The following is a 23,601-nucleotide window of genomic DNA, read 5'->3' as shown; positions in this document are numbered from 1 at the left end:
AACAATACTGAAAGAAAATAATGAGACTGCATGGTGGTAGAGAAGTCACTCACAACAGATGCATGCAAACATTCATAAACCAAAAACATATGTAAGAGATTGGGGAGGCAGTAATTCACTATACAGAGTAATACAACATAGCTCAGAAAGAGGACAGGGCACAGAACACTGGTTTGGAAAAGAAATTAAACTTAAATTATAAGGGCTCAAATACAAAGATGGAATGCTCCTAAAAGACAAAACAAAAGAGACAACACACAGTACAGGATCACATAGGCATATTAAATAATTAATTAGAAGATAATTTACAAGCTGTTAGAAAGATATGTTCTTGCAAGATTTATTCCATGAGTCATAGCTTCAGAGAAAGTATCTGTGGGTGACAGTTAATATTGTTAGGAGAGAGTTCCCTGTACTGTCTCTGTTCACCACTAGGACCGGGTATGGGTCATTAGGTCGACAAGACTTTGGTCGACCACTATTGGTCGACATGTACTAGGTCGACATGGGTTTTTTAACTTTTTTGGGTGTCGTTTTCTTTGTAAAGTGATGGGGAACCTCAATTAGTGCACCGTGGTCACTAGGTCGACATGGTCATTAGGTTGACATGTACTCGGTCGACGTGAGTTTTTTTTATTTTTTTTGGGTGTCGTTTTCTTTGTAAAGTGACGGGGAACCCCAATTAGTGCACCATTGTCACTAGGTTGACATGGTCATTAAGTTGACATGTACTCGGTCAACGTTAGTTTTTTTATTTTTTGGGGTGTTGTTTTCTTTGTAAAGTGACGAGGAGCCCCAATTAGTGCACCGTGACCCCACGCAGGACTCGCTTCGCTCGCCATGCTTCGGACAAGGTGCACCGCTGCGCTCGGCACAGGTTTCTATTCCCAATCGTAGTCCACATGAGTCGTGAAGTATGAAAAAGTTAAAAAAATGAAAAAAATGTGGGAAGCAAGCGGCGCTAAGGAGTATTCAAAGTTTTTTTGGAACCTGTATCCAATAGCAAGGGCATAACTAACAGGTTTAGAGAGTAGCTGAAAGACCTGTAAAAGCTATGAGCGAATGAAGTTCAATGATATGCGGCCACATTGGCGGTGTAGGCTGTAGGGGATGTGCAAGAAAAGAAATCTGTGAGAGCAGGAAGGAGGAAGAACCTCCTCCTAGGGGTTTACAATCTAAGGGAAAGACAAACAGAAAACATGAGGAGTCAGTTAGTGTATGGGGACCTGAGGGCAGGAAGTAAGAGAGGTAGAAATTGCCAAAGCAGGAGGGTGGAGATCAGATGAGAACGATATGTGTTCCTACACTGGATACCTGTTTATCTTATCGGGTGCAGCCGTCAGCTGGGCTAGCAGAAAGCAACCTGCTGTTTCCTGGTCTGCTACTAAAGCAGAGTGCATCGCACAGAATTAACCAAAGAGGCATTGTGACTGGAGGAGGATTTGTGTGAATTGAGTCTTCTAAATCCAGACAGCACTATCAGTATTGCATGTGACAATAAAGGTGCAACTGACTTGGCTTACAGCATCAAACACAATGGTCACTCGAAGCACATTGCTAGAAAATGCCATTTCATAAAAGAGCTGGTAGACAGCATTTTGGTCAGTGTGAGATATGTAATTAGTAAGGAGAATCTTGCTGATATGTTAACCAAAGATCTAACGTCACATGTATTAAACAACTTTCTATGGAAATGTGGGCTTGAATGTATTTGAAATGCTGATGTGTTATATTGGGGCAGATGTATTAAACCTGGGGAAGTGATAAAGCAATGATAAAGCAGTGATAAGTGGAAGATGATAACGAACCAGCCAGTCAGCTCCTAACTGTCATTTTATATATTAGAGCTGATTGGCTGGTGCGTTATCACCTTGCGTTTATCACTGCTTTATCACTTCTCCAGGCTTAATATATCTGCCCAGTTATGCTTATTTATACCCTCTTATGTTTTTTTGTTACAAATTAAGCATCTAAAATGTGGGATGTAATGTAACATAGTTATTAAGGTTGAAAAAAGACTAAATGACCATCAAGTTCAATCTTTTTTATAATTCTTACATTAATCTGTATTTAACACTATTTTAACTATACTGGCCCAGATGCAGTTAAAGTTGATGTCTTGTGTTGTTAATGTAATCAGAGGCCATATTGAGCAATGGGGATCAATATACAGGGCAAGCACTGAACTGCTTAGCTACTAAATATGTATGGCCATATCGCACATCTTCAGCTTCATCTTCCATACTGAAAATACCGAAGGTGCATAAAGATGATTAAGAAACCGACACAGGCTAATTTAAGGAGTCTATTTACTAAGCCTTGGATGGAGATAAAGTGGCTGGAGATAAAGTACCAACCAATCAGCTCCTAACTGCCATGTCACAGGCTGGGTTTAAAGAATGACAGTTAGGAGGTGATTGGCTGGTAGTTTATCTCCAGACACTTTATCTCACTCTAAAGGTGGGTACACACTAACAGATCAATTGATCTGCAGATATATCTATGGACGGATCGAGCAGTGTGTTCAGCATACACACTGCTCGATCCGTCGGGGACTGACGTCATGAACCTGTCAATCACCGCCGGCCGCCGCAGCAGCATGTGTACGGGCGGTCGGCCGACCGCCCCGTACACACACAGCGACGCGCCAATATATCGGTAGATATATTGGCCGTCGGCTGTGCTGCGCGGCCGACGCGATACGTCTGTGAATGACGGAGTTCACAGACGTATCGGCCGTACACACTGGCCGACGGTCCCGCGATATATCGGCCGTTCAGGAGAACGACCGATATATCGACCAGTGTGTATGGGCCTTAAGGCTTAGTACATGCACCCCCAAGAAGCTAATCCTGATCCCTAACCTCTCTAACCTTAATCCAACTTTCCCGCAGCCTAAATCTAACCCTCCCATCCTTTGCCAAAATATCTACCCCCCACCCCCACAGCCTTAACCCTCCCCGGTGGTGCCTAACCTTACCTCCATACAGCCTAGCCCTAACCTGTCCCCCCGCAGCCTAACCCTAACCTCTCCCAACACCCCCCTCCCCTTGCAGCTTACCTCTCTGGCGGCTGTGAAAACATTGTTCAAGATAGTGATGAATGTCGGTATCCCTACACCGGCCTTCCAAGTAGTGTTGGCGTCAGTATTTTGACTGCCGGGATTCCGAATGCCAGGATCCTGACCAGATCCACTTGCAAGTAATGTCCTCCACCTGTGTTTGTTTGAGCTTCATTACACAAAGAGGCACACAAGCAGCATGTCCTGTACATGAAATAAAGGTAATATTTCCAACTATAGAGTCTTGGGTTTAACATGTTCTCTATATTAAAGTTAATATTTCAAACTTTTTTTAACTTAATTTAAATGTTAATAACATTGTTAAAAATGTATGTATCTCAGAAAGCTTGTTATTTTAAGTGTTCGTCAGAAAAGTAAGCATCATCATTGCCTTTCTTCATTTATCAGATCAAACAAAAAAAATAAAAAATAAATGAAGGAATTATTTATTCAATCAGGGCCTTTTTTTGCCTAGGCGAAAAAACATCATGATTCGCTATTTTTAGAGTGAATTGGGATTTGCCGTATTCAATAGAAGGCCATTTTTGCTGATTTTGAGGTATTTTTCGACAATGCCTTTTTGCTAAAAAAAAAAAAAAGAAGTGAAAAGGCATTGGTGAAAATGCCTTAAAAACGGATGAAAAAGGCCCACAATTGAATACGTGGGTGGGAGTGAATTCGATAGCTCCGAGTTAATTGAATACCCCCTATATCTCTTTCCAAGAATGTACTGTAGGTATTGAAAAGTAAACATTTGCAATTAAATACGTAATACATAAGTAAATTAAAACTTTTCTGCCTGGCACCTTCAAAAATAAGCAGCAACATTTTTACTCTGCAAATTATAGTATTTGCTTGAAGATTGGCAATGGTATGAAAGAGCTGGCTCCGATATGTATTGCCTAGAAGCTGTCTTTCCTAATGTTTGGCTTGGATGTTTAAGCTGTACTAAAATCTCCGCTATACCAGATGTCCTTAGCATATGGCAGAAGTATCACAAAGGAAGTACGTCAGCATGTACTCAAATAGTAAAAGAATAAGTACAGTAGAAATGTTCCCTTTTATCACTACCAAATGCATTGATGTAAAACTAACATGTCTTCACAACGTTCTAACTCCCACTATGCGTGTTGTTATTTGAACTTTCTCTGTACAGATTTTAAGCCATACATACGCATGACTGGAGTGATTTAAATTAACACTGCTTCACGATTAATGTGATAATGAGCTTACATAAGTAACAATAATAGTGATATTAAGCTTCTATATGTAATAAAACGCTTTAGCATATTAATCGTGCATTACCTAACAAGTGCAGATATAATTGTTTTGAAAGATTTAAAGCATCTATATCTACATACTGTATACTTTATAAGCATATACTACATATTCTGTTTTTTACTTCAAGTATTTATAAATGAATGTATTTTACCTATATGAATGAATCAATATATTGTTAATATGGGTGTGCTATGACTTGTCGACAGTTATGTCGACAGCCATCAGGTCTACACAGTCAAACTATGAACACATACAGCAATGCAGCATGTTTAGCATGTTGCTGTTAATTATGTCTACCCGGATGATATGGTGACATGATGAACTGCCAACAAACCATCACTGGTGGTCAAGTAGTCTCTTACCTTCTCCCGGTGACAGTGGCCTAACCCTAACTTCCCCCTAGCAGCCTATCTCTGATGGTTGGCATCCTCAGAATGTTGTCATTTCACATGGGAACATTTCAGATGTAGACATCTTGAACCTGTTGACTATTTGAGGAGTTTGAACCATGTCAGCATTCTGATGCAGATCCGTTTCTTGCAGCGGGCGAGGCGTGCATTCGCACAGGGTGGCCGCCGCGGCTCTTGGTGGCTCTTTCTGCTCCCCCCCTCCCCAGGGGACAGGGTTTTGCGTAATGATGCTTTTGCATCGTGAGGTCATGACGCAAACGCGTCATTATGCAAAACTCCACACCCGAGCGGAGTACTAATGACGGAGAGGAGGGGAAGCCTAGAAGGACACTGACAAACAGGCGTGTTGGCGTGCTGATGGAGATGATGGCGGCCGGGCGGGCGCAGCGCAGTAAACACACCAAAGACAACTACACCGCACTGCCAAATAGCATTACACAGCCCTGGCAACTGACATTGTAATGCCAGTTGCCAGGGCTGTGTAATTTACACAGCCCTGACAACTGCCATTTCACAGCCCTGGCAACTGGCATTACACAGCCCTGGCAACGATCATGACACCCGTCCCAGAGCTTGAAAACCCTGGCAACCAGCATGACACCCAGTGCGTGAAACCCTTGGCAATGAGCAGGTAATTTAAAAGTGATTAGAAGCTTTATTGTAGGGCATAATGTATCAAGGGCATTGCGGTGTGTGTGGCATAATATGGTGCAAGGGGCATTACTGTGTGGGGCTTAATATGGTGAATTTTTTTTCCATGGTGGCCATGATCTGTTGGTGCAGGGTCAAAACCTGGGGTGTAGGGTAGTCTTTTCAGGTGAGCCCATGCCCATTTTAGCGAGGCCATGCCCCCTTGCTGGGAGCACGCGCGCAAATTTATATTTTTTAGATGAATGGGGTGGCGCATTTTTTTTATGTCAATGGGGGGGTGCATTTTTAAATCTCGCACTGGGAGCCAAATTGGCTAGTAACAGCCCTGTTCTGATGTCTGCATTGTGAACATCGATACCGTTGATACTGCAACTTAGACATCAGAGAGATAAGTGAATGTTTGCAACTTCTTAGCTGATATTATACTAGGCAAAGATAAGAAAACACATTTGGATGAAAACTATGAGGCCTATTTAATAATAAACATTTGCTGTATTTTCCCATGTTTAAGGGCTAACTGCAAATATCCCTAGATGTACCATCGAGGGATAGCAGAATATATCTCGATATTATATGGGTGCTGCTATGCAGTCAGATTTATCAAGTTTCGGAATTAGTAGCCAGATAGTAGATAGCAACATTTAGAAGAGGCTCTGTCCTCGATTATTTCACACCACACATTTCATTATTTCACACCACTTCCTGCAGCAATTCTATATTGTATGCTCCTAGTTCATTTTATGCTGCATGCTAGTGCCTTAGGGCCTATGTCAGACCTGATCACTCCTCTTCAAATTTGCAGAGGTTTGCGATCAGATAGTCACCGTCCAAACAGAGTGAATACTAGAGATGAGCGGGTTCGGTTTCTCTGAATCCGAACCCGCCAGAACTTCATGGTTTTTTTCACGGATCCGAGCAGACTCGGATCCTCCCGCCTTGCTCGGTTAACCCGAGCGCGCCCGAACGTCATCATGACGCTGTCGGATTCTCGCGAGACTCGGATTCTATATAAGGAGCCGCGCGTCGCCGCCATTTTCACACGTGCATTAAGATTGATAGGGAGAGGACGTGGCTGGCGTCCTCTCCATTTAGATTAGGGTTGAGAGAGAGAGAGAGAGATTGACCTGAGGCTGTGATACTGTAGAAGAGAGTGCAGAGTTTAGTGACTGACGACCACAGTGACCACCAGACAGTGCAGTTGTTTGTTTTATTTAATATATCCGTTCTCTGCCTGAAAAAAACGATACACACAGTGACTCAGTCACATACCATATCTGTGTGCACTGCTCAGCCCAGTGTGCTGCATCAATGTATATATATATATCTGACTGTGCTCAGCTCACACAGCTTATAATTGTGGGGGAGACTGGGGAGCACTGCAGTGCCAGTTATAGGTTATAGCAGGAGCCAGGAGTACATAATATTATATTAAAATTAAACAGTGCACACTTTTGCTGCAGGAGTGCCACTGCCAGTGTGACTAGTGACCAGTGACCTGACCACCAGTATATATAATATTAGTAGTATACTATCTCTTTATCAACCAGTCTATATTAGCAGCAGACACAGTACAGTGCGGTAGTTCACGGCTGTGGCTACCTCTGTGTCGGCACTCGGCAGCCCGTCCATAATTGTATATACCACCTAACCGTGGTTTTTTTTTTCTTTCTTTATAGTCATACTAGTTACGAGTATACTATCTCTTTATCAACCAGTCTATATTAGCAGCAGACACAGTACAGTGCGGTAGTTCACGGCTGTGGCTACCTCTGTGTCGGCACTCGGCAGCCCGTCCATAATTGTATATACCACCTAACCGTGGTTTTTTTTTCTTTCTTTATACATACATACTAGTTACGAGTATACTATCTCTTTATCAACCAGTCTATATATTAGCAGCAGACACAGTACAGTGCGGTAGTTCACGGCTGTGGCTACCTCTGTGTCGGCACTCGGCAGCCCGTCCATAATTGTATATACCACCTAACCGTGTTTTTTTTTTCTTTCTTTATACATACATACTAGTTACGAGTATACTATCTCTTTATCAACCAGTCTATATATTAGCAGCAGACACAGTACAGTGCGGTAGTTCACGGCTGTGGCTACCTCTGTGTCGGCACTCGGCAGCCCGTCCATAATTGTATACTAGTATCCAATCCATCCATCTCCATTGTTTACCTGAGGTGCCTTTTAGTTGTGCCTATTAAAATATGGAGAACAAAAATGTTGAGGTTCCAAAATTAGGGAAAGATCAAGATCCACTTCCACCTCGTGCTGAAGCTGCTGCCACTAGTCATGGCCGAGACGATGAAATGCCAGCAACGTCGTCTGCCAAGGCCGATGCCCAATGTCATAGTACAGAGCATGTCAAATCCAAAACACCAAATATCAGTAAAAAAAGGACTCCAAAACCTAAAATAAAATTGTCGGAGGAGAAGCGTAAACTTGCCAATATGCCATTTACCACACGGAGTGGCAAGGAACGGCTGAGGCCCTGGCCTATGTTCATGGCTAGTGGTTCAGCTTCACATGAGGATGGAAGCACTCAGCCTCTCGCTAGAAAAATGAAAAGACTAAAGCTGGCAAAAGCAGTAGCACCGCAAAGAACTGTGCGTTCTTCGAAATCCCAAATCCACAAGGAGAGTCCGACTCCAATTGTGTCGGTTGCGATGCCTGACCTTCCCAACACTGGACGTGAAGAGCATGCGCCTTCCACCATTTGCACGCCCCCTGCAAGTGATGGAAGGAGCACCCGCAGTCCAGTTCCTGATAGTCAGATTGAAGATGTCAGTGTTGAAGTACACCAGGATGAGGAGGATATGGGTGTTGCTGGCGCTGGGGAGGAAATTGACCAGGAGGATTCTGATGGTGAGGTGGTTTGTTTAAGTCAGGCACCCGGGGAGACACCTGTTGTCCGTGGTAGGAATATGGCCGTTGACATGCCTGGTGAAAATACCAAAAAAATCAGCTCTTCGGTGTGGAAGTATTTCACCAGAAATGCGGACAACAGGTGTCAAGCCGTGTGTTCCCTTTGTCAAGCTGTAATAAGTAGGGGTAAGGACGTTAACCACCTCGGAACATCCTCCCTTATACGTCACCTGCAGCGCATTCATAATAAGTCAGTGACAAGTTCAAAAACTTTGGGTGACAGCGGAAGCAGTCCACTGACCAGTAAATCCCTTCCTCTTGTAACCAAGCTCACGCAAACCACCTCACCAACTCCCTCAGTGTCAATTTCCTCCTTCCCCAGGAATGCCAATAGTCCTGCAGGCAATGTCACTGGCAATTCTGACGAGTCCTCTCCTGCCTGGGATTCCTCCGATGCATCCTTGCGTGTAACGCCTACTGCTGCTGGCGCTGCTGTTGTTGGTGCTGGGAGTCGATGGTCATCCCAGAGGGGAAGTCGTAAGCCCACTTGTACTACTTCCAGTAAGCAATTGACTGTTCAACAGTCCTTTGCGAGGAAGATGAAATATCACAGCAGTCATCCTGCTGCAAAGCGGATAACTGAGGCCTTGACAACTATGTTGGTGTTAGACGTGCGTCCGGTATCCGCCGTTAGTTCACAGGGAACTAGACAATTTATTGAGGCAGTGTGCCCCCGTTACCAAATACCATCTAGGTTCCACTTCTCTAGGCAGGCGATACCGAGAATGTACACGGACGTCAGAAAAAGACTCACCAGTGTCCTAAAAAATGCAGTTGTACCCAATGTCCACTTAACCACGGACATGTGGACAAGTGGAGCAGGGCAGGGTCAGGACTATATGACTGTGACAGCCCACTGGGTAGATGTATGGACTCCCGCCGCAAGAACAGCAGCGGCGGCACCAGTAGCAGCATCTCGCAAACGCCAACTCTTTCCTAGGCAGGCTACGCTTTGTATCACCGCTTTCCAGAATACGCACACAGCTGAAAACCTCTTACGGCAACTGAGGAAGATCATCGCGGAATGGCTTACCCCAATTGGACTCTCCTGTGGATTTGTGGCATCGGACAACGCCAGCAATATTGTGTGTGCATTAAATATGGGCAAATTCCAGCACGTCCCATGTTTTGCACATACCTTGAATTTGGTGGTGCAGAATTTTTTAAAAAACAACAGGGGCGTGCAAGAGATGCTGTCGGTGGCCAGAAGAATTGCGGGACACTTTCGGCGTACAGGCACCACGTACAGAAGACTGGAGCACCACCAAAAACTACTGAACCTGCCCTGCCATCATCTGAAGCAAGAAGTGGTAACGAGGTGGAATTCAACCCTCTATATGCTTCAGAGGTTGGAGGAGCAGCAAAAGGCCATTTAAGCCTATACAATTGAGCACGATATAGTAGGTGGAATGCACCTGTCTCAAGCGCAGTGGAGAATGATTTCAACGTTGTGCAAGGTTCTGATGCCCTTTGAACTTGCCACACGTGAAGTCAGTTCAGACACTGCCAGCCTGAGTCAGGTCATTCCCCTCATCAGGCTTTTGCAGAAGAAGCTGGAGACATTGAAGGAGGAGCTAACACGGAGCGATTCCGCTAGGCATGTGGGACTTGTGGATGGAGCCCTTAATTCGCTTAACAAGGATTCACGGGTGGTCAATCTGTTGAAATCAGAGCACTACATTTTGGCCACCGTGCTCGATCCTAGATTTAAAGCCTACCTTGGATCTCTCTTTCCGGCAGACACAAGTCTGCTGGGGTTGAAAGACCTGCTGGTGACAAAATTGTCAAGTCAAGCGGAACGCGACCTGTCAACATCTCCTCCTTCACATTCTCCCGCAACTGGGGGTGCGAGGAAAAGGCTCAGAATTCCGAGCCCACCCGCTGGCGGTGATGCAGGGCAGTCTGGAGCGACTGCTGATGCTGACATCTGGTCCGGACTGAAGGACCTGACAACGATTACGGACATGTCGTCTACTGTCACTGCATATGATTCTCTCAACATTGATAGAATGGTGGAGGATTATATGAGTGACCGCATCCAAGTAGGCACGTCACACAGTCCGTACTTATACTGGCAGGAAAAAGAGGCAATTTGGAGGCCCTTGCACAAACTGGCTTTATTCTACCTAAGTTGCCCTCCCACAAGTGTGTACTCCGAAAGAGTGTTTAGTGCCGCCGCTCACCTTGTCAGCAATCAGCGTACGAGGTTACATCCAGAAAATGTGGAGAAGATGATGTTCATTAAAATGAATTATAATCAATTCCTCCGCGGAGACATTGACCAGCAGCAATTGCCTCCACAAAGTACACAGGGAGCTGAGATGGTGGATTCCAGTGGGGACGAATTGATAATCTGTGAGGAGGGGGATGTACACGGCGATATATCGGAGGGTGATGATGAGGTGGACATCTTGCCTCTGTAGAGCCAGTTTGTGCAAGGAGAGATTAATTGCTTCTTTTTTGGGGGGGGTCCAAACCAACCCGTCATATCAGTCACAGTCGTGTGGCAGACCCTGTCACTGAAATGATGGGTTGGTTAAAGTGTGCATGTCCTGTTTTGTTTATACAACATAAGGGTGGGAGGGCCCAAGGACAATTCCATCTTGCACCTCTTTTTTCTTTTCTTTTTCTTTGCGTCATGTGCTGTTTGGGGAGGGTTTTTTGGAAGGGCCATCCTGCGTGACACTGCAGTGCCACTCCTAGATGGGCCCGGTGTTTGTGTCGGCCACTAGGGTCGCTAGTCTTACTCACACAGTCAGCTACCTCATTGCGCCTCTTTTTTTCTTTGCGTCATGTGCTGTTTGGGGAGGGTTTTTTGGAAGGGACATCCTGCGTGACACTGCAGTGCCACTCCTAGATGGGCCCGGTGTTTGTGTCGGCCACTAGGGTCGCTAGTCTTACTCACACAGTCAGCTACCTCATTGCGCCTCTTTTTTTCTTTGCGTCATGTGCTGTTTGGGGAGTATTTTTTTGAAGGGCCATCCTGCGTGACACTGCAGTGCCACTCCTAGATGGGCCAGGTGTTTGTGTCGGCCACTTGGGTCGCTTATCTTAGTCACACAGCGACCTCGGTGCAAATTTTAGGACTAAAAATAATATTGTGAGGTGTGAGGTGTTCAGAATAGACTGAAAATGAGTATAAATTATGGTTATTGAGGTTAATAATACTATGGGATCAAAATGACCGCAAATTCAATGATTTAAGCTGTTTTTTAGTGTTTTTTGAAAAAAACACCCGAATCCAAAACACACCCGAATCCGACAAAAAAAATTCGGTGAGGTTTTGCCAAAACGCGGTCGAACCCAAAACACGGCCGCGGAACCGAACCCAAAACCAAAACACAAAACCCGAAAAATTTCAGGCGCTCATCTCTAGTGAATACCCGCCCTGTGCAAGTCTGCGTATGCCTTGCAAAACAACCTCTGCGTACGCCGTCAGCTGCAAATCGATTCACAACTCACCATCAAATGATTTTTCCAGTCTGTGTGTAGGCCAGGATCTACTCCTACAGTGCGATAGAAACAGGCTGATCGGGCCAGAGCTGACGTCATACACCCTTCCTGAAAACGCTTGGGCACGCCTGGATATTTTCTGACACTACAAGAAAATGGCCAGTTAGCATCCCCAAATGCCGGCTTCCTGTCAATCAACTTGCGTACACATAGCGATCTAAAAAGACGCTGGATTTTTATTTTTTTTGCAGTTTGGCCTTGCATGTGCGCACTACAATCCGTACGCACGTGCAGTCGATTGATAATCGGCCGCCTTGCGAATTCGCACAACAGCGATCAGGTCTGCATTAGGCCCTTAGTTCCTTTTATGTCCCATAGTAGTGCCATAATTAATCTTATGCACCAAAGTAGTGCCCTAGTTTATATTATGCTACACATTGCCCTATGTCTTATTTTGCCACATATTGCCCCCAGTACATATTATGCCACTCTGTAGTTCACCAGTTCATATTGGTGTACAATTTGATAGACAGCTATATGACCTGGATGCCGATGAGCCAGACCCCCTAAGCCTTGGGGCCCTAAAGCAATGGCATCTCCTGCACCCACTACAGCTATGCCACTTGTTCAAAATACAAATAATTCTGGAGCTTAGCCCCAATAGCTACAGTAACAACATCTGAAGATGGTGTTAGCCACTAGTAGCCTATGGGCTTCTGTGTGCTCTGGATCCCTTTCCATGCACAAACACTGATGCATGCTCCTGCCAATGGTGCACAGATGATCCTAACCAGGAGGCACAGTGGTAGTGTACAATATAATTTTGCTTCCAGCTCTTCACCAACACAGACTCTCAGAGCACGTCTCCCGGCAAGAGCTTCTCACTAAATTCAAATGACAATTTTCATTTCCATGTTGCTAATTTAGGCATAAAATATTTATTTCATTCAAAAAATGTGAATTATGATAAATATGCCCCATATATTATTACATAATATGATATGTATATTATTCTTTGTCTATAATATATATGCAATATACAGTAGCTTTATAATGTAAGCTAAGTGTCATCTAAGAATGTCTTGGCTCCTGTATTTGTTTTCAAGAGAAGATCAAGAGCTTCAGTGACTATTTGCAGAGGATTAGAATTTACAATATAAAGATTAAATGTCCCAGTATAAATTAACTACCTAGGCGATATGTAATAGCCTGCAAGGTGCTGGCTGTTTAGGAATTTCTGCGAGTCTGCCCATATTTTTAAAGCAGCAGTCATTTACATGGCAATACCAGGTTGATTTTGCCTTGTAAATGATTGCTGCTTTAAAAATATGGACAGACTTACAGAAATTCCACCTTGCAGGCTATTACATATTGCATCATGGCTATGTTTAGTTGAGATGACTTCATTCAGGAAACAAAACTTCTCCCCACTGACACTTCATAAGTACTGGGACATTCCAATGAACTAAACCAGAGGTTCCCAAACGTGGTCCTCAAGGCACCCCAACGTTCTTGGTTTTAAATGTACCCATGCTTGGCCACAGGTGACTTAATTAGCACCTTAGTCAATTTGATTTAACCATCTGTGCTGAGCCATGGATATACCAAAAACCTGGACTGTTGGGGTACCTTGATGACCGCGTTTGGGAACCTCTGAACTAAACACAACCCGATTTATTTGAAAAGTCCTGAAATTATCGTGAAAAAGTAAAAGAAATTGATTACAACAAAGATAAACTGCCCCATACACTTATGCGACATGTCCGACCGTCATGTCGCAGGCCATCACCCCGATAGCTTCCCCGGCGGCAGGATCGCCCAAGATACATCGTATGCTGTCCTTTTGCATACGATGTATCTTGGGCGATCCCAGCCATGTTTGCGGGGTCGGACATGATCACTAGTGCAGCATGGTCAATCTGGAGGATCCGATCCAATGCTCATGGGACCGCGCATCGGATCGGAAACACATCCAAAATGCCCGATTTCATCCGATATATTGTAGTGATGAGCGGGTTCGGTTTCTCGGAAACCGAACCCCCCCGAACTTCACGCTTTTTACACGGGTCCGAGGCAGACTCGGATCTTCCCGCCTTGCTCGGCTAACCCGAGCGCGCCCGAACGTCATCATCCCGCTGTCGGATTCTCGCGAGGCTCGTATTCTATCGCGAGGCTCGGATTCTATATAAGGAGCCGCACGTCGCCGCCATTTTCACACGTGCATTGAGATTGATAGGGAGAGGACGTGGCTGGCGTCCTCTCCGTTTAGAATAGAAATAGATAGTGAGAGTGAGACACTTGATTTACTGGAGCTTAGGAGTACTCAGAGAGTGCAGAGTTTACTAGTGACTGACCAGTGACCACCAGTGCAGTTTTATTATTATTTAATATAATCCGTTCTCTGCCTGAAAAAAAACACGATACACAGTGACACAGTATACCATATCTGTGCTCAGCCTCAGTGTGCTGCATCATCTATGTATATCTGACTGTGCTAAGTGCTCACTGCTCACACAGCTTAATTGTGGGGGAGACTGGGGAGCAGTTATAGCAGGAGTACATATATTTAACAGTGCACACTTTTGCTGCCAGAGTGCCACTGCCAGTGTGACTGACCAGTGACCACCAGTATATTGTGATTGTCTGCCTGAAAAAGTTAAACACTCGTCGTGTGGTGTTTTTATTCTATAAACGCATTCTGCTGACAGTGTCCAGCAGGTCCGTCATTATATAATATATACCTGTCCGGCTGCAGTAGTGATATATATATATATATTTTATATCATTATCATCCAGTCTATATTAGCAGCAGACGCAGTACGGTAGTCCACGGCTGTAGCTACCTCTGTGTCGGCAGTCGCTCGTCCATCCATAATTGTATACCACCTACCTGTGGTGTTTTTTTTTTTTTTATATCTTCTTGATACTAGTAGCTTACTTTAGGAGTCTGCAGTGCTGACAGTGTCCAGCAGGTCCGTCATTATATAATATATACCTGTCCGGCTGCAGTAGTGATATATATTTTTTATATCATTATCATCCAGTCTATACTAGCAGCAGACGCAGTACGGTAGTCCACGGCTGTAGCTACCTCTGTGTCGGCAGTCGCTCGTCCATAATTGTATACCTACCTGTGGTGGGTTTGTTTTTTTTCTATCTTCTTCATACTAGTAGTTAACTTTAGGAGTCTGCAGTGCTGACAGTGTCCAGCAGGTCCGTCATTATATAATATATACCTGTCCGGCTGCAGTAGTGATATATATATATTTTTTATATCATTATCATCCAGTCTATATTAGCAGCAGACGCAGTACGGTAGTCCACGGCTGTAGCTACCTCTGTGTCGGCAGTCGCTCGTCCATCCATAATTGTATACCACCTACCTGTGGTGTTTTTTTTTTCTATCTTCTTGATACTAGTAGCTTACTTTAGGAGTCTGCAGTGCTGACAGTGTCCAGCAGGTCCGTCATTATATAATATATACCTGTCCGGCTGCAGTAGTGATATATATATATTTTTTATATCATTATCATCCAGTCTATATTAGCAGCAGACGCAGTACGGTAGTCCACGGCTGTAGCTACCTCTGTGTCGGCAGTCGCTCGTCCATCCATAAGTATACTAGTATCCATCCATCTCCATTGTTTACCTGAGGTGCCTTTTAGTTGTGCCTATTAAAATATGGAGAACAAAAATGTTGAGGTTTCAAAAATAGGGAAAGATCAAGATCGACTTCCACCTCGTGCTGAAGCTGCTGCCACTAGTCATGGCCGAGACGATGAAATGCCATCAAAGTCGTCTGCCAAGGCCGATGCCCAATGTCATAGTACAGAGCATGTAAAATCCAAAACACCAAATATCAGTAAAAAAAGGACTCAAAAATCTAAAATAAAATTGTCGGAGGAGAAGCGTAAACTTGCCAATATGCCATTTACCACACGGAGTGGCAAGGAACGGCTGAGGCCCTGGCCTATGTTCATGGCTAGTGGTTCAGCTTCACATGAGGATGGAAGCACTCAGCCTCTCGCTAGAAAAATGAAAAGACTCAAGCTGGCAAAAGCACAGCAAAGAACTGTGCGTTTTTCGAAATCACAAATCCACAAGGAGAGTCCAATTGTGTCGTTTGCGATGCCTGACCTTCCCAACACTGGACGTGAAGAGCATGCGCCTTCCACCATTTGCACGCCCACTGCAAGTGCTGGAAGGAGCACCCGCAGTCCAGTTCCTGATAGTCAGATTGAAGATGTCAGTGTTGAAGTACACCAGGATGAGGAGGATATGGGTGTTGCTGGCGCTGGGGAGGAAATTGACCAGGAGGATTCTGATGGTGAGGTGGTTTGTTTAAGTCAGGCACCCGGGGAGACACCTGTTGTCCGTGGGAGGAATAGGGCCATTGACATGCCTGGTGAAAATACAAAAAAAAAAATCAGCTCTTCAGTGTGGAAGTATTTCAACAGAAATGCGGACAACATTTGTCAAGCCGTGTGTTGCCTTTGTCAAGCTGTAATAAGTAGGGGTAAGGACGTTAACCACCTCGGAACATCCTCCCTTATACGTCACCTGCAGCGCATTCATCATAAGTCAGTGACAAGTTCAAAAACTTTGGGCGACAGCGGAAGCAGTCCACTGACCAGTAAATCCCTTCCTCTTGTAACCAAGCTCACGCAAACCACCCCACCAACTAGAGATGAGCGGGTTCGGTTCCTCGGAATCCGAACCCGCCCGAACTTCAGCTTTTTTTACACGGATCCGAGCGACTCGGATCTTCCCGCCTTGCTCGGTTAACCCGAGCGCGCCCGAACGTCATCATGACGCTGTCGGATTCTCGCGAGGCTCGGATTCTATCGCGAGACTCGTATTCTATATAAGGAGCCACGCGTCGCCGCCATTTTCACACGTGCATTGAGATTGATAGGGAGAGGACGTGGCTGGCGTCCTCTCCATTTAGATTAGAAGAGAGAGAGTGAGATTGAGACAGAGACACTTGATTTACTGGAGCTTAGGAGTACTAGAGAGTGCAGAGTTTACTAGTGACTGACCACTGACCAGTGACCACCAGTGCAGTTTTATTTAATATAATCCGTTCTCTGCCTGAAAAAAACGATACACAGTGACTCAGTCACATACCATATCTGTGCTCAGCCCAGTGTGCTGCATCATCTATGTATAATATCTGACTGTGCTCACACAGCTTAATTGTGGGGGAGACTGGGGAGCAGTTATAGGTTATAGCAGGAGCCAGGAGTACATACATATTATTAAAATTAAACAGTGCACACTTTTGCTGCAGGAGTGCCACTGCCAGTGTGACTGACCAGTGACCTGACCACACTGACCACCAGTATAGTATACTATATTGTGATTGCCTGAAAAAGTTAAACACTCGTCGTGTGACTTGTGTGGTGTTTTTTTATTCTATAAAAAACTCATTCTGCTGACAGACAGTGTCCAGCAGGTCCGTCATTATATAATATATACCTTTCCGGCTGCAGTAGTGATATATATATATTTTTTATATCATTATTTATCATCCAGTCGCAGCAGACACAGTACGGTAGTTCACGGCTGTAGCTACCTCTGTGTCGGCACTCGGCAGTCCATCCATAATTGTATACCACCTACCCGTGGTTTTTTTTTCTATCTTCTTTATACATACTACATCTCATTATCATCCAGTCTATATTAGCAGCAGACACAGTACAGTACGGTAGTCCACGGCTGTAGCTACCTCTGTGTCGGCACTCGGCAGTCCATCCATAATTGTATACCACCTACCCGTGGTTTTTTTTTTCTTCTTTATACATACTACATCTCATTATCATCCAGTCTATATTAGCAGCAGACACAGTACAGTACGGTAGTCCACGGCTGTAGCTACCTCTGTGTCGGCACTCGGCAGTCCATCCATAATTGTATACCACCTACCCGTGGTTTTTTTTTCTTTCTTCTTTATACATACTACATCTCATTATCAACCAGTCTATATTAGCAGCAGACACAGTACAGTACGGTAGTCCACGGCTGTAGCTACCTCTGTGTCGGCACTCGGCAGTCCGTCCATAATTGTATACCACCTACCCGTGGTTTTTTTTTCTTTCTTCTTTATACATACTACATCTCATTATCATCCAGTCTATATTAGCAGCAGACACAGTACAGTACGGTAGTCCACGGCTGTAGCTACCTCTGTGTCGGCACTCGGCAGTCCGTCCATAATTGTATACCACCTACCCGTGGTTTTTTTTTCTTTCTTCTTTATACATACTACATCTCATTATCAACCAGTCTATATTAGCAGCAGACACAGTACAGTACGGTAGTCCACGGCTGTAGCTACCTCTGTGTCGGCACTCGGCAGTCCGTCCATAATGTATACCACCTACCCGTGGTTTTTTTTTCTTTCTTCTTTATACATACTACATCTCATTATCATCCAGTCTATATTAGCAGCAGACACAGTACAGTACGGTAGTCCACGGCTGTAGCTACCTCTGTGTCGGCACTCGGCAGTCCATCCATAATTGTATACCACCTACCCGTGGTTTTTTTTTCTTTCTTCTTTATACATACTACATCTCATTATCAACCAGTCTATATTAGCAGCAGACACAGTACAGTACGGTAGTCCACGGCTGTAGCTACCTCTGTGTCGGCACTCGGCAGTCCGTCCATAATTGTATACCACCTACCCGTGGTTTTTTTTTCTTTCTTCTTTATACATACTACATCTCATTATCATCCAGTCTATATTAGCAGCAGACACAGTACAGTACGGTAGTCCACGGCTGTAGCTACCTCTGTGTCGGCACTCGGCAGTCCGTCCATAATTGTATACCACCTACCCGTGGTTTTTTTTTCTTTCTTCTTTATACATACTACATCTCATTATCAACCAGTCTATATTAGCAGCAGACACAGTACAGTACGGTAGTCCACGGCTGTAGCTACCTCTGTGTCGGCACTCGGCAGTCCATCCATAATTGTATACTAGTATCCATCCATCTCCATTGTTTACCTGAGGTGCCTTTTAGGGTCGCTTATCTTACTCACACAGCTACCTCATTGCGCCTCTTTTTTTCTTTGCGTCATGTGCTGTTTGGGGAGGGTTTTTTGGAAGGGACATCCTGCGTGACACTGCAGTGCCACTCCTAGATGGGCCCGGTGTTTGTGTCGGCCACTAGGGTCGCTTATCTTACTCACACAGCGACCTCGGTGCAAATTTTAGGACTAAAAATAATATTGTGAGGTGTGAGGTATTCAGATTAGACTGAAAATGAGTGGAAATTATGGTTTTTGAGGTTAATAATACTTTGGGATCAAAATGACCCCCAAATTCTATGATTTAAGCTGTTTTTTAGGGTTTTTTGAAAAAAACACCCGAATCCAAAACACACCCGAATCCGACAAAAAAAATTCGGTGAGGTTTTGCCAAAACGCGGTCGAACCCAAAACACGGCCGCGGAACCGAACCCAAAACCAAAACACAAAACCCGAAAAATTTCCGGCGCTCATCTCTACCACCAACTCCCTCAGTGTCAATTTCCTCCTTCCCCAGGAATGCCAATAGTCCTGCAGGCCATGTCACTGGCAATTCTGACGAGTCCTCTCCTGCCTGGGATTCCTCCGATGCATCCTTGCGTGTAACGCCTACTACTGCTGGCGCTGCTGTTGTTGCTGCTGGGAGTCGATGGTCAACCCAGAGGGGAAGTCGTACTCGTAAGACCACTTTTACTACTTCCACCAAGCAATTGACTGTCCAACAGTCCTTTGCGAGGAAGATGAAATATCACAGCAGTCATCCTGCTGCAAAGCGGATAACTGAGGCCTTGGCATCCTGGGCGGTGAGAAACGTGGTTCCGGTATCCATCATTACTGCAGAGCCAACTAGAGACTTGTTGGAGGTACTGTGTCCCCGGTACCAAATACCATCTAGGTTCCATTTCTCTAGGCAGGCGATACCGAAAATGTACACAGACCTCAGAAAAAGACTCACCAGTGTCCTAAAAAATGCAGTTGTACCCAATGTCCACTTAACCACGGACATGTGGACAAGTGGAGCAGGGCAGGCTCAGGACTATATGACTGTGACAGCCCACTGGGTAGATGTATGGACTCCCGCCGCAAGAACAGCAGCGGCGGCACCAGTAGCAGCATCTCGCAAACGCCAACTCTTTCCTAGGCAGGCTACGCTTTGTATCACCGCTTTCCAGAATATGCACACAGCTAAAAACCTCTTACGGCAACTGAGGAAGATCATCGCAGAATGGCTTACCCCAATTGGACTCTCCTGTGGATTTGTGGCATCGGACAACGCCAGCAATATTGTGTGTGCATTAAATATGGGCAAATTCCAGCACGTCCCATGTTTTGCACATACCTTGAATTTGGTGGTGCAGAATTATTTAAAAAACGAGAGGGGCGTGCAAGAGATGCTGTCGGTGGCCAGAAGAATTGCGGGACACTTTCGGCGTACAGGCACCACGTACAGAAGACTGGAGCACCACCAAAAACGCCTGAACCTGCCCTGCCATCATCTGAAGCAAGAAGTGGTAACGAGGTGGAATTCAACCCTCTATATGCTTCAGAGGTTGGAGGAGCAGCAAAAGGCCATTCAAGCCTATACAACTGAGCACGATATAGGAGGTGGAATGCACCTGTCTCAAGCGCAGTGGAGAATGATTTCAACGTTGTGCAAGGTTCTGCAACCTTTTGAACTTGCCACACGTGAAGTCAGTTCAGACACTGCCAGCCTGAGTCAGGTCATTCCCCTCATCAGGCTTTTGCAGAAGAAGCTGGAGACATTGAAGGAGGAGCTAACACGGAGCGATTCCGCTAGGCATGTGGGACTTGTGGATGGAGCCCTTAATTCGCTTAACAAGGATTCACGGGTGGTCAATCTGTTGAAATCAGAGCACTACATTTTGGCCACCGTGCTCGATCCTAGATTTAAAACCTACCTTGGATCTCTCTTTCCGGCAGACACAAGTCTGCTGGGGTTCAAAGAACTGCTGGTGACAAAATTGTCAAGTCAAGCGGAACGCGACCTGTCAACATCTCCTCCTTCACATTCTCCCGCAACTGGGGGTGCGAGGAAAAGGCTCAGAATTCCGAGCCCACCCGCTGGCGGTGATGCAGGGCAGTCTGGAGCGACTGCTGATGCTGACATCTGGTCCGGACTGAAGGACCTGACAACGATTACGGACATGTCGTCTACTGTCACTGCATATGATTCTCTCCCCATTGAAAGAATGGTGGAGGATTATATGAGTGACCGCATCCAAGTAGGCACGTCAGACAGTCCGTACTTATACTGGCAGGAAAAAGAGGCAATTTGGAGGCCCTTGCACAAACTGGCTTTATTCTACCTAAGTTGCCCTCCCACAAGTGTGTACTCCGAAAGAGTGTTTAGTGCCGCCGCTCACCTTGTCAGCAATCGGCGTACGAGGTTACATCCAGAAAATGTGGAGAAGATGATGTTCATTAAAATGAATTATAATCAATTCCTCCGTGGAGACATTCACCAGCAGCAATTGCCTCCACAAAGTACACAGGGAGCTGAGATGGTGGATTCCAGTGGGGACGAATTGATAATCTGTGAGGAGGGGGATGTACACGGTGATATATCGGAGGATGATGATGAGGTGGACATCTTGCCTCTGTAGAGCCAGTTTGTGCAAGGAGAGATTAATTGCTTCTTTTTTGGTGGGTGTCCAAACCAACCCGTCATTTCAGTCACAGTCGTGTGGCAGACCCTGTCACTGAAATGATGGGTTGGTTAAAGTGTGCATGTCCTGTTTATACAACATAAGGGTGGGTGGGAGGGCCCAAGGACAATTCCATCTTGCACCTCTTTTTTCTTTCATTTTTCTTTGCGTCATGTGCTGTTTGGGGAGTAGTTTTTGGAAGGGCCATCCTGCGTGACACTGCAGTGCCACTCCTAGATGGGCCAGGTGTTTGTGTCGGCCACTTGGGTCGCTTATCTTAGTCACACAGCTACCTCATTGCGCCTCTTTTTTTCTTTGCGTCATGTGCTGTTTGGGGGGTGTTTTTTGGAAGGGCCATCCTGCGTGACACTGCAGTGCCACTCCTAGATGGGCCCGGTGTTTGTGTCGGCCACTTGGGTCGCTTATCTTAGTCACACAGCTACCTCATTGCGCCTCTTTTTTTCTTTGCGTCATGTGCTGTTTGGGGGGTGTTTTTTGGAAGGGCCATCCTGCGTGACACTGCAGTGCCACTCCTAGATGTGCCAGGTGTTTGTGTCGGCCACTTGGGTCGCTTATCTTAGTCACACAGCTACCTCATTGCGCCTCTTTTTTTCTTTGCGTCATGTGCTGTTTGGGGGGTGTTTTTTGGAAGGGCCATCCTGCGTGACACTGCAGTGCCACTCCTAGATTGGCCAGGTGTTTGTGTCGGCCACTTGGGTCGCTTATCTTAGTCACACAGCTACCTCATTGCACCTCTTTTTTTCTTTGCGTCATGTGCTGTTTGGGGGGTGTTTTTTGGAAGGGCCATCCTGCGTGACACTGCAGTGCCACTCCTAGATGGGCCAGGTGTTTGTGTCGGCCACTAGGGTCGCTTATCTTAGTCACACAGCTACCTCATTGCGCCTCTTTTTTTTCTTCTTTGCATCATGTGCTGTTTGGGGAGTAGTTTTTTGAAGGGCCATCCTGCGTGACACGGCAGTGCCACTCCTAGATGGGCCAGGTGTTTGTGTCGGCCACTTGGGTCGCTGAGCTTAGTCATCCAGCGACCTCGGTGCAAATTTTAGGACTAAAAATAATATTGTGAGGTGTGAGGTGTTCAGAATAGACTGAAAATGAGAGGAAATTATGGTTATTGAGGTTAATAATACTTTGGGATCAAAATGACCCCCAAATTCTATGATTTAAGCTGTTTTTTAGGGTTTTTTGAAAAAAACACCCGAATCCAAAACACACCCGAATCCAACAAAAAAAATTCGGTGAGGTTTTGCCAAAACGCGTTCGAACCCAAAACACGGCCGCGGAACCGAACCCAAAACCAAAACACAAAACCCGAAAAATTTCCGGTGCTCATCACTAATATATTGGGCAGAATGCCCGAAATCGAAGGAAATCGGGCATTATCGTTCTAGTGTATGGGGCCCTTAAGTCTTGTAACTAGAACATGGTACAACGGAAAGCGGTCACCATACCGCTAGTTGGGATCCCGGGCGTCACAATGCCGATGCCGGAATCCCGACTAGCGGGGAACGGGTTCCCAGCCACCGGCTTTTCGTACTTATCCCATTACAACATAATGATGATGACATAAATGAAAGGTATTGCAATTTGCTGATGAGCTTTAGTAATTCCTTTTATTCTCTTTTTTTTTTTTTTTTTCAGAGCTAGAAAATTTGGAGCAGGCAATGTACATTCGGTTCCAGCTCTTATTTGATTTTATTGGAAAAGATTCTTTGTGGTGTTAAAGGTCAGTCTTTTCATTAAAGACATACAGGACAACATTTAGTGAAGCTCTAATATTGCTATATCAGAAGAAGCCATGACATTGACACAGTGATCTGACCCTTCACAATATGCTGCAGAGAAACAGTACATTTAAGTATAAAAATCTAAAGTGCAAAAGCAACCAGAGAAGCAGACAAATATGTATTCAGCAAATTATGCTAATGTAATGGCATTTGCTGATTCATAAGTTTAATAGTATGAATAACAATTATTAGTCAAAACTTTTAAATAAATAATACATGGAAAAATATGTTATGTTCTTGTCTGTACCATTTTTTACTTACGCACTTTAATGTATATTTTATAAGTGCACTAAAGGTGCAATCTG

At 45.1% G+C, this 23,601-nt stretch overlaps 1 long non-coding RNA gene across 1 annotated transcript in view; it reads left to right on the top strand.

Annotated features, from left to right (window-relative positions):
- Positions 1-5,282: 5,282 nt before the first annotated feature.
- LOC134957263 (uncharacterized) overlaps positions 5,283-23,601 on the top strand; it is a 28,340-nt gene continuing 10,021 nt past the window's right edge. Inside the window, exons 1-2 of the long non-coding RNA XR_010186547.1 lie at positions 5,283-5,383; positions 23,151-23,235. This is a non-coding gene — a long non-coding RNA (uncharacterized LOC134957263). The remainder of the gene's footprint in view (positions 5,384-23,150; positions 23,236-23,601) is intronic.

The sequence above is a fragment of the Pseudophryne corroboree genome, chromosome 1, assembly GCF_028390025.1.
Source record: "Pseudophryne corroboree isolate aPseCor3 chromosome 1, aPseCor3.hap2, whole genome shotgun sequence".
In the NCBI taxonomy this organism is placed as follows: Eukaryota; Metazoa; Chordata; class Amphibia; order Anura; family Myobatrachidae; genus Pseudophryne; species Pseudophryne corroboree.
Note: the sequence above shows the minus strand (reverse complement) of the source record. Positions and strands in the feature narration are given on the sequence as shown.